General features: G+C 30.8%; 1 long non-coding RNA gene and 1 other non-coding gene across 2 annotated transcripts; one reads left to right on the forward strand and one right to left on the reverse strand.

The window, feature by feature from the left end:
• The first annotated feature begins 648 nt into the window (after positions 1-648).
• On the forward strand, positions 649-4,475 carry LOC146933440 (uncharacterized). The gene is made up of 6 exons (XR_015007469.1): positions 649-948; positions 1,181-1,223; positions 1,897-1,925; positions 2,038-2,099; positions 3,795-3,849; positions 4,020-4,475. It is a non-coding gene; the product is annotated as an uncharacterized LOC146933440 (long non-coding RNA).
• A 1,585-nt stretch (positions 4,476-6,060) lies between these two features.
• On the reverse strand, positions 6,061-6,254 carry LOC146933441 (U2 spliceosomal RNA). Its single transcript, XR_015009041.1, has one exon. It is a non-coding gene; the product is annotated as a U2 spliceosomal RNA (small nuclear RNA).
• Between the last annotated feature and the right edge of the window lie 6,871 nt (positions 6,255-13,125).

Here is a 13,125-nt window from a genome sequence, read left to right on the forward strand (position 1 = left end):
AAACTCAACATAACTTTCTCTTTCTTCCTCACACTCACTCACGTTTCTCTCACCCTCCCTCCATGAAACCCTTTTCTCTCAACCTTCTTTCTTCATTTCCAATCAACTTCGGCCGCATCACATAAAAATAAAACCACCATCATCTTTCTCTACTCATCCTCTACAAAACCCACTCATTTATTCCTTGATCAGAGCAACAAATCCACCGCACCGGAATGACTACGTAACATGACAGGCGACGAAAGTAAGAATTCCAAATCCATTTTTTCGTTTTTTTGATTCCTGATCTAATGTTATGTTAAGATTATATAACTACTCTGTCTCTCTGGTTTATCTTTGTGACATCTTAATAATATACAAGCATGGAACAACAAATAGCAAAAAATTTTGCATCAATCCAATGTGTCACATCCTCAAGCCACTACATGTCACATCATCATTAAAAAATAATTTTACTTTTGCCATTTTAAGCATTTACACAATACAAACAATAAAATATCATTATCACACATTTTCCCTCTTCAATTCAAAATTCAAATTTCAAAATTTTTCAAATCATTCATTCCCTCCTACTTTTTCTCTTATCCCAACAAACATCACTTTCTATCCTTTTTTTCTAAACTTCTTTATCTAATAAAATATCCTTTATCTCTCATCCACTCTAAACTTCTTTCCTTTTTTTCCTCACTTTCTATCTCACACACAAACTCAACATAACTTTCTCTTTCTTCCTCACACTCACTCACGTTTCTCTCACCCTCCCTCCATGAAACCCTTTTCTCTCAACCTTCTTTCTTCATTTCCAATCAACTTCGGCCGCATCACATAAAAATAAAACCACCATCATCTTTCTCTACTCATCCTCTACAAAACCCACTCATTTATTCCTTGATCAGAGCAACAAATCCACCGTACCGGAATGACTACGTAACATGACAGGCGACGAAAGTAAGAATTCCAAATCCATTTTTTCGTTTTTTTGATTCCTGATCTAATGTTATGTTAAGATTATATAACTACTCTGTCTCTCTGGTTTATCTTTGTTACAGTTCGAAAATATCAATTTTTTATTTTTGATCTGGAATTTTCATCATTAGTAGTGAGTTTTGAGTTGATTTTAAATTTCAATATCAATGTTTGCGTACCAAATTTTAATATCATTGTTTGCGTTTTGTGACAGGAAGGCAATAACATTGATTTCTCAGCATTTGTAGTAGTTTGAGGTACATTTTTTTTTTCAGACAAATGCTCTCTGTTCTAACATTTTTAATTTTGTGAATACAAACTGTTTGTATAATTGTCTGACACAAGGTGAATGATTATTAAACGTTAATTTTATGATTTTAAATTATGATTTTGTTTCAAGTCAGGTTAAGTCAATTAAGTCAATTAGCTTTCATGCTTAATACACACAAGACTTTGAGAAGTAATTTGCTAATTTTTGGTCAATTATTTATTAGACTAGATTTGTCAATTTCTTTTTTGATCAATGAAGTCAATTATATTTGAGACTAGATAATTCTTTCTTTGGTAAAGGATTAGTTTTCTCACCCTATTAGCTTCTTTTGTGAAGTGTGCTAAGGACATAATCAACTTCTTATAAGCACTATGAGTTTTTGCTGCATGATTTGTTTTTTGAAAATTTGTGAGTTGTTAGTTTCATTTTGTTTTCTTTTATTTATGAGAATTTTTTATGAAGTTTTTCCTTTCATTCATTTTGTTTCAATTTTTATGTTTTACCATTATATTTTGTATCAATTTTTCAATTGAAGTATCAATTATCCAAAAGTTTATTTTCTCTTAAATTGTTTAATGTAGGTTTCGCTTTAAGTTATTTAGAATTCTAATTTTCTTATCAATGAACTAACACTTCATTTATATATATTTTTGTTACAGGTTCAATTCTTTTCAGTTGTGATGGAAAGGTAATATATTTTGTATTCTTTTCAGTCTTGATGCAGCTTATTTGAAGTTTAATTAAATGGTTTTATGATGTGGAGGTTTTTTCACTCATAACAAGTGCTGCCTTTGTTGCAGGATCAATTTATTAGAAAACTACTAGCTTATGCATGTGAGGTTCAGTAATATACAAATTTCAGGTTAGGTTCCTTTGTCTTTTGGTTCATTTCTTTGCATTTTTTTTCATTGTAGTTGATCAAAGGTGTGCATTTTTTTGGCATTAGCTTTTTGTGATTTGCCTTGCTGGTTTTATGCTTAATCCATGATGCTATATCAAAGATTTTGTAGAAGGCCATTTTCTAAATTTTCTTCGCACTGGTAACCGTTTTGTCTATTTTTTTTACTTGAAATAAGAATTTATTTACTTTCTTATATGATTGATTCATCTTTATTAATAATGGCAACTATCGTTTATGTAGTTGATGCTGAAATTTAGTGCATCAATTTATCAATAAAATTTAAGGTTGTTTAAGGCACGCAGAATTTTCAAGTTGAATCATTGATGATTGCTAACATGACGATGACATAATTGTATCTACTTTTTGTTTCTTTAATTAAATGAAGTATATAAGAAATGTTCAGTTAACCATAAATTAGAAATGAAAAGAATTTTATCTTGAGAGGAATATAATTAAAATCTACATTAGATAGAAGTACTGCTTGATGTTTGGTGATGTGAATTAGCTACCAGATGGTCACACTGGCTTTAACTTTTTAGTAATTGTCTTATTTTAATTTTGGATTTTCTTTGATGTGCTTTAAAACGAGTATGTCTGCGATGCCCTTGGTTATTAATTAATAGTGATGAACAAGACATGTCAATTGATAATCATGAGTGATTGAGTATATCCACATGTTGAATAATTTTATTTGTCTCTCTTTACTATAGGGTCTAATATGATACTGTGCGGCAAACTTAAGATAAAATGAGACTTTACTATTTTTCATTTGGGCTTTTCTTTTTTGCAAGAGAGGACTTCATTTGATAAGCTTCTTTTTCAGTTTAACAATAATCCTATTTTCTAACCATATTTGTGGATCTGATCTATTTTCATTTAGTATAGTCAGCTAAATGATATAATTTTTGCCGGACTATGATAATATTCATTTGCAACTATTAGATTATTTGCATTAACACTAATCACAGCTTAATAGTGTTCATACTATTAGTCAGTAGTGTGTCAACATATGGAGATACATGTTTTTTTTACTTTTGATTGGAAGTATTGACACATTACGATACTATTTATTAGATAGTTTAAAAAGTATTGACATTTTACACATTACGATACTATTTATTAGATAGTTTAAAAAGTATTGACATTCTGGAAGTATGACTGAATTTGTTTCTTACTTTTGACACATTACGATACTATTTATTAGATAGTTTAAAAAGTATTGACATTTTACATTTCTAAGAACGGCCCTTATTATCATTAATAGTTAGTTAGTTTTTTGACCCACTCATTACATATTCTGGAGTATGGTGTAATGTCAAAGTAGTTTTCTTTGTTGATAGTCACTATTTATTTTCTTAATCTGACATGATCTGCTGTTTTTAGTTTAAGTTGTTGGTGTCAGTCCCTATTTGTTAGAGTTATGGTATCCAATTCAGTAAATGAGGTCCTCTTCTCTCTTAATATGATTCTTCGAAGGACATTTGTTTTGTATTGTTGATTGTTGAAGATCATCTTTTGTATCTCTTTTATTAGACACTAGCAGATATACCACTAAAGAAATTGTCCATGAAGAATTTTAGTGTTGCCTTCAAGTTACCTTATGGCCGAAATTGACATTGCCTTTTATTGTCTGATTCTTCTTTTCCATTTTTGCAGATTTTGAAGCTTTGTCTAAGAGATAAATATTTTTATTCAAGATATAGACCATAAGGTAACTTTGTTTTATACTCGAGATAAATACCATGACATAATAACATTGGAGATAATTAGTGGGAATAAGATTAAGGGGTTTTACAACCCATAACACTCTCTCAACCTTTTTGGACATTTAAGTATAATTGTTATATAGTTTTACCTATTTGAATTGTGTCACGGCTTTAGGATTGGAGACTCTGGACTGAAAACATGTCATTGCAACTACTAGATACACATTTATTCGAGGCGTGCCTTTCTTCTCAAGTCATACGATGCATACATGTGGGGTTATTTGTGTGGAGGCTCCACGATTTATACTGGAAAAGGGTTCAACTGAAGCTACCTCTTTATCCTCAAATCAAATGTCACTTGCAAATTTTGAGGCAGAATAACTGAAGAATCAAACCAATAAAATGTGTACACTGATATAGCTTTCAAATTTAATACTTATAAGTAATTTAAAAGAAAGTAAACCTGTGAATATCGTTTTAGCTTCCATATCAACATCTATATATAAAGACCAAATGTTCGTTTCTCATGTATACGCCTTAACTAGAGCCTTTCCTTTGGATATTAATAGTTCATATCTCTTGCAAGTATCATTATTATAATAGAATTTTGCAGGACTCATTTTTGAATGCATCTCATATTTCCTTTCTTACTTTGTCGGTTTATATTTTGAGGCAATGTCAACTACCTTTCCTCTGTAATTTTTGTATTTTTCTTCTATTTCTGCTTTGTAATGATTATTTGAATATGAACTTTCCTAATGCTCGGTTTCTTTTCAATTTCATGAGTGAAAGATGCAAATCAACACGGTATCTAAATAGCCGGATTTTGTGTTATAAAACTCGCCATCGTTTTAATAAGTTGTAAAATCAAACAGTTTGTGCAATATCACTTGCAATGTTATCATCTATCATTCATTAGGAACCACACCCATTTAAGTCCACTTGCAATATCTCAGAGTTTAATTTATAAGTATTATGTTTTTTGGATTAATTGTTCTTCAAAGTATTGACTACTTTTTTGTGTCTTTATAACATAAGTAGTCATTAATTATTATTGGTCAGGGATATTTAATTACTTTAAATTAAATTGAACTATATGTCAAACGAAGACGTCTTTAATTTTATGATGACAACATACTCCGATTTGTCTAATAACTAAATTATATGTTTGTATTTTAGTGGTACGTTCATAGTAATAAGTTGTTAACTCCACAAAAAATCAGTTTGCCCGTGCGTTGCACGGGTAGAAATACTAGTATTCATTTATGCGTGACAATGCTTATTAAACATATTTTTGTTGATATGGATATTTAATATGATCTAACAAATGTTGTCATATAATAAACGAATATGTCAAATTATAAAAAATAATCCAAAAATGAAATGAGTAATCAAAAGTCATTAAAAAAAATAAACCGAGGGACCAAAATATCAGTTTTTAAAATGGGGTACTTCAGTTGTTTGAAAATAAAATGATAAAAAATGCATATAAAACTAAAAAAAATTGTCTATATTGCATGTCAAATTATAAAAAATAATCCAAAAATGAAATGAGTAATCAAAAGTCATTAAAAAAAATAAACCGAGGGACCAAAATATCAGTTTTTAAAATGGGGTACTTCAGTTGTTTGAAAATAAAATGATAAAAAAATGCATATAAAACTAAAATAAAATTGTCTATATTGCATGTCAAATTATAAAAAATAATCCAAAAATGAAATGAGTAATCAAAAGTCATTAAAAAAAATAAACCGAGGGACCAAAATATCAGTTTTTAAAATGGGGCACTTCAGTTGTTTGAAAATAAAATGATAAAAAATGAATATAAAACTAAAAAAAAAAAATTGTCTATATTGCATTATAGAGGACTAATTTTTATAATATCTCAATTATATAGCACCTCAAAATTATCATTTATAATTTGGAATTCCCCAATAAGTATTATTAAATAAAAATATATCGACTGTCATTCATTGAACGTAAATATTTAATCAAATGATTAGACTCGGGTTGTTAATGAGATCTAGCAAAGACAAATTGTTTAGGAAAACAATTCTTACCTCTCGGCCGAATTCAGGATTATCAGCGCCTCTTTCACCTGAAATCGGAGGGTTGACACAAAGAAAAACATAAATATTTGAGAGGGAGGGAGGGAGAGAGAGTTGAGTCGCAAAATAAAAACAAAACCTAAAGATTATAGTACTAAAATAGAATTGATGGGGTGTGCCAAGCAATTGGGGTACTGCAGCGCAAAAGCGACACTTGAGGGACTCAATAGCAAGCTATAGTTGTGAATTCTCTCCCTTAAAAAATAAATTCAATATCGTGAGTCATTGGCTTACATATCAGATATTAAATTGATAAGAACAAACATTATACTTGATCTTAGTCAAAAGGCCAAAAAAGGTATGAGTTGAATTACATGTGTGTTGCACATACAAGGGGTTAGACATAATAGATTGACTGACATAACTTGAACACATCTCTTTTTTGTAAAACTTTAACACATCTTGAACATAAAATAGTCATAAATTGACATCAACATAAACTAATAATCTGACCATTAAAGAGCATTGTAGACTAAAACATTCTATTTTATTCTTAGTGCCTAGGGGTTTTAATAGACTTCACAAGTGCAAGGTCCCAAGTGTTGTGTTTCTAGTCGAAAAGTCGAGAGACCGTCAAATGGGAGAAATGACGCAGGGTTGTTGTAGGCTTCATATTTTGGCGAGTTCTAATCCACGGATCATTTCATACATAAATATTACTTCCATCTCCAATTCTCCAATGGAATGGTGCTCCATATACACCTCCATTGTATTTTTTAAAGCCTAAATTTAAAACTCAATTTTTTAAGGACAAAAAACTTATTTTGACCAATAATCTATTTATAAACATATTATTAAGGGTCCGTTTCCTTTGTTATAGCTTTTTTTAAAATAGATTTTTATAGTGTAACACCGTTTTGCTATAATTTTCTAACAAATATTTTTTTAAAGTAAGCTCATTTGAATAGCTTATCTTAAAATGATTCTAAATATTTCTTCATTTTGTTACAATTTTTTTTGGTTAATAAAATTTTTAAAAATATTAAATAAAAATTTATTTCAAATATCTTTTCATAAAAATTATTTTTGAATTGTCAAATGAATTTAGTTTTGAAAGATGTCTTTTTGAAAAAAAATATATATATATGATTTATATTATGTAAAATCTTCAATAATTAATATTTAAGTTAATGAATGTCAAAATCTCTATTTTCATTTATAATAAATGAGTTTCAGATAACTTCCGACGATTTTTAAGTAAAATACTAAAAAAATATCTTTAAAGACTCTAAAAGATGAAATTATTTTATAAAAAAAGTTAAATATTTCAATTTCTGATACATTAATTACATACATTTTCATAATAAGTTACAATTTAAAGGCCTTAACTAGTACCCTAGGGTCACTAGTTAACATTTCCCTTATAAAATACAAAGTAAAATCTATTTACTACTTCATCCGTCTCACAATAATTGTCTCTTTACCATTTTTTTCTTTTTCTCAAAATAGTTGTTACTTTAGAATAGCATTTATTATTTTTTTTCCATTATTATACCCTTATTTATGAAATTTCATCCAACTTAACTACTCCACTAACTACAATTAATAATGATGTTTTAGTAAATAATTCTAATTTTTAATGTAAATAAATATACAACAGCCCTTAAATCTGTGCTAAAATAATACTTAACTGCTCTAATCATTAGCACAATTAATCTAAAAGCTTAAGACAAAGACGTGTGTTGGCACTCATATGAGCAGCCAAATAAGTTTCCCATGTCTTAAAACTCGAGCATTTGAGCTAACAAAAATTCTGTTATGACAACAAAATATTGTTAATTATCACACAAACACTGAAACAGCTAGCATCTTATTTTATATACGCCGTGTGTTATGTTGCTTTGTTGAATCTTCGATGTGGGACTCCTATCACGTTTCCACTCATCGCTTATCTCAATCCTTCTTCCATTGTACTAGTTCAAAATATCGAGCTTGATTCTTCATCTTTCGATCTTGATCAAATGGCCACGAATGTCTTGAGTGTGTGAATGCGGGATCCCCTAACTACAGAGAAACCAAATTCGGAAACAGAAGGGTAGGTTAGCGTATCAAGGTATGATATTCAGATGATTGATTTAGTGTTGATGAATTTTCGTGCGATTGAGGTTCACTCTTTCCAAGGCAGTAAAAATTGAGATAATTATGTGGATGATAACAGAGGGACTTGCTTTTGGAGGTGCATCTGCAACAATCTTGTACATTATACACAAGACAGACAATCTGTATACTAGTAGGAACTCTTTCTGACCACATTGGTAATTGGTATAACTATATGCACAGGAAATCGTTCGTTTGCACTTAAAGTTGCACCATTTTTGGCCTGATCTTTGTTCAAAATAAATTTCGCCTATTATTGCAGGCCTTTTTGTTTTTGCTAAACTGACTTTAGGGGGAAGTTGTGAAGATAAATTGGATTAAGGATCATATGACAAAGGCTCGAAGTACCGTTTTCTTTGGAGGAGAATGAAACTGTTGGCAAACACCTAGGCATCAAATTAAGTGTGTTGGGTTGATTTTGAAGGAACTTGGGAAGAGTATGACTGAATGGATTTAATTTCTTTAAACAAATGTGGTATTTTTTTACTATTTTCTTTTCAATGAACATATTGATGATGAATATTTTTCACTCTATTGTGACAAATAAAATCACATATCACTCATTAGTATGTAAACTTTCTTGGGAAGTTGCCAATTTTTTCTAACTTTTTACAGATTTGCTTAGATTAATTAGATTATCACATAAATGATTACAAGAATGTTTAAGTTTTCCTCGTGTCATAAATAATATTTTGTGATTCAGTTTTCACACATACACATAATAAAGTAGGATCTTGGCTGAAGTACAAAATCAATACAATATTTTCAATCCCAAAAACCGTATGTTCTACAGAGGATTTCACCGTGTTGTAGCTATAGTTCGCAGAGTGACTCTCATAAAACGGCGTAGATATATATAAAATGCATATAGAGGTTGTGATAAATGATTTTCATTCATTAGTAAAAATATAGAAAGAGGAAATTAGTAGAACCAGTAGGAAGGAAATGAAAGATGATATTAAAGAAAAATATATGCTCAAATTGATGAAATAACAATGGAGGTGGTGGTTGAAGAGGGAAAGTGGAGTATATAATAACCAGTTGATTCTTGTTAGAGTTAAATTCTATTTGCAAACTCTTTTTATTAGTACTTAGTTCATTAGAACACTAAGATTCACATTTTGACTTATTTTTCCATTCTTTCTGTTATCAGGTATCAGTTAAAATAGTACTCAGTTCATTAGAACATTAAGATGGTCATTAGTCTTTTCCTGACGTTGGTGGCAACATTCTTGGATCACATAATTCACTTCCAGATACACCAACCACATGATTGGTTAACCAATTTATGGTACTCTTCAAATTATCCTTTGATACATAAAATGTAACATTCATGATGCAGCTAAATGATTCTGGCGCAATTTCTAATTTCAAGGCTTATCTGAGCACTTGCTTCCATGTGAAAGATCTTTGGTGTACTGAAGTATTTTCTTGGTATTGAGGTAGCTAGGGGACTTGCTTGTTTCTTTCTCAGCGTAAATACGCGATTGATATAATTTCGGAATCTGGTTTACTTGGAGCAAAACCTTGTGATTTGCCCATGGAACAGAACCATCAGCTACCACTAGCTGCCGGCCCTGTTTTTGATCATCTTGATCGTTATAGACGACTTGTTGGTCGCTTGATTTATCTCACTATTACTCGCCCAAAACTTTGTTATGTTTTTCATACTCTTGCACAATTTATGCAAACGCCAAAAGAAGACCATTGGAATGCCCCACTTCGTGTCATTCGCTACTTAAAAAACCATCCTAGCCAAGGTCTTGTTCTTTCTAAGGATAGTGATTTACGTCTTACTGCTTATTGTGATTCGGATTGGGCGACTTGTCCTTTGACTCGTCGCTCTATTACTGGCTATTTTATTATGTTGGGGGCCTCTCGATTTCTTGGAAAACTAAGAAACAACCAACTGTTTCTCGGTCTTCTACTGAAGCCGAATATCTCTATTGCTACTACTAGTTGTGAGATTATTTGGCTCAAATCCTTGCCAAAGTCTCTTGGTGTTCATCATTCGATGCCAATGCGATTGTTCTGTGATAGTCAAGCACCACTTCATATTGCCGCAAATCATGTATGTCATGAGCGTACCAAACATATTGAGGTTGATTGTCACTTTGTGCAAGATCAAATTCAAGCAGGCAACATTGTCACTTTTCATGTTCGCACACATGAGCATCTAGCGAATATCTTCACAAAGGCATTCGGGAAGCAACTGTTGTGAAAGTGATTCAAAATTGAAGAAATTGAAGTTTGCTGGAAAGTCAAAATCGGGGCCCAAATGGTGTTGTCCGAGGCCCGAATTTTGCCTGTTTGTGGAGACTTTTGATTTGACATTTTTCGGGGTCCGAATGGTCAAAATCGGCGCCCGAATTGTCGCAACAGCATAAAAATAAAACGTATTTTTATGGGCCAAATTTGTTCCAATTTTATGAGGGATACTTTTACTATAAATGTAAACCTTGAGATATAGGGGGCTGAAAACAAGGGTTTAGAAACAAACAACAAACTAGGGTTTGTATAGAGTTTGCTCTTGGCAACAAACACTAGGGTTGGGGTTGATTCACCTTGGAAAACACTATTAGGATTGAGTCTCTTGGTCACTGGAAGAGATTGGGAAAAGAAGGAAAAAACTTGAATAATTGGTATAGGTATATATGTAGCTACCCCATTAATATATTATTTGGCTACTCCAAACAATTTTGTTGGTTTAAAGGAAGATGATATTGCACAAATATTGTTAATATATTTAGTTTAGTGTCAATTATGGATAAATTTAAGCTCTTACAACTCCATAAAGCTCAACTTTTATAAATAACTATTATTTAACTTTTATCTTCTTCGTCGTCGTTTCATTAATGTAAGTAAAAATTACTATAAATTTATTTTACTTATTGATTAAGTTTAATATATTAGTTTTTAAAATATATTTTATTTCTTCTTTGTATTTGACCTCCTCATAAAAATTGTGCGAGCTTCGCCGCTGCACATGTTGAAATCCACTATAGAACGGTTTTTGGGATTGAATATTGTATTGATTTTGTACTTCAGCCGAGATCCTACTCTATCCTGTGTATGTGTGAAAACTAAATCACAAAATATTAAGCTATCATCAGATCAATTTCTCCTCATCTAGTATAATTTTAAGACACATGGAAAACTTAAACATTCTTGTAATCATTTATGTGTTGGCCTTTTTTCTGCACCTCATTTGATTCTCTATTATAATCTAATTAATCTATTCAACTCTCTAAAATGTTAGAAAAAGGTAGGCAACTTCCCAAGAAAATTTACCGTAGAGAGACCCCGTCGGCTTAAAGAAATGAAATTCGTGCATTCAAACTCTTCCAACGTTCCTTCAAAATCAACCCAGCACACCTATTTTGATGTTAAAGTGTTTTCTTGAAAGGTCACTCATACAAAGTTAATGTAACCAATCTAAACATGAGCACTTGAGAGATAAAATTTTGAACTAACTTTGGTGGGGTGTCGGACAATTGTAGTAGTGCAATTAAGAGCGACACATAAGGACAATTGTAGTAGTGCAATTAAGAGCGACACATAAGAACTCAGTGGCAAGCTATTGTGATGGCTTCTTCTCCTCAAAAAATAAATTTAATACTATGTAAATCATTGGTCCACATATTGCAGCATCAAAAAATTTATTATGTGTAGGTCTAAGGAAAGTTACTAGTAAATTCAATTACTATCATTTGTTCAAATTCACGTGTAATAAATAATGTTACACTTATTTTTCACATATATTAAAAAAGTAGTTACTGAATTTAATTTTTTTTTCAATAATAGTTAATGAATTTAATATATATGCACCTAGTAAAAATAAATCAATTGTTTATTGAAAGTTGAAAACAACACTCATTTTATTTTTTGCTAATTTTTGGCAGAGATAAATATATTATTAACTAATTTATTTATCCTCGTAAAACACTTGACTGTTTTAATCATCGGCGCAATCATATAAGACCCAACACAAAGTCCAAAAGACAAATGCGGATGACACATTTAAGCACATCCAACAAGCTCTCGTATGGCCTTTGACGATGGGACATATACAAATGAGCCAATAAAGTTTTCTTTATTTTATCATATTGTAAATGTGGGAATGATAGCGTGAATGAATTGTTGATATTGCTCACTTCTCTTTTTATATACACCATATGTTATGTTGCTTCCTTTCCTCTCCGATGTGGGATTCCTATTCTCTCTTAGTACAAACACATGACTAAAACTCATAATACTTTAGGGAATCATCGTCATCACTTGCCGTACTTGGGTTTTTATACAATTGATTTATGTTAACTCTACCTTTAACTTCTGAACCTGCATAAAATATATGGTTCTCAATTTATGGACAGTCCTCATGACCCACTTTTTTATATAAGCTATAGTATTTGAAATGCTATCTTGCTGAGACAATTAGAAGGCAGGAAATAACAAATGATGATACATCCGGGTTTGTCACCAAGACAAATCAATTCGACACAGCCATCTTCCCCTGCCAATCGGAGGTAATGTGTTTCAAATAATTGTGTTCGGTCAATAATCTAATTTAAAAATACTCTTTTGTCCATTACCTTAAAAATATCATTTTGATAATTATGAGCTATTTTTAATGATGAAAGAATGTCTTCACTATGTTTGACAATTTCTGAATAAAAACTATTGTTTTAAGGAGTACTTCACCATTTTTATAAAATATCATATGCGCTAAATTACTTCTCTGTTATGCTTTTAATCTTTTTTGCCTAGTACTAGTATTTGATAACATTGATAATTTGAATAAGAAGGAAAATGATAATGGTATTGAGTGTATTGCCACCATTTGTTTAGCACATTTGGCATTAGATGAAGTGTAAAAACATACAAGGTTATAGAATGACGTTGTGGCATTATTTGGTATGAAAGCCATATGAATTTGAGCTGGGGTTAATGGATCTTAAGAGTTAAGACAGTAAAAGGGAATTATTCTAAAGTTAGATTTAATCCTTGTATAAATTGTTAATGGATCTTAACACAGTAAAAGGGAATAATTTAAAAGAGCTCTAGTAGTATATAGGA

This window comes from Medicago sativa, chromosome 4, assembly GCF_051527215.1.
Source record: "Medicago sativa cultivar Bolivia chromosome 4, Bolivia_mono, whole genome shotgun sequence".
In the NCBI taxonomy this organism is placed as follows: Eukaryota; Viridiplantae; Streptophyta; class Magnoliopsida; order Fabales; family Fabaceae; genus Medicago; species Medicago sativa.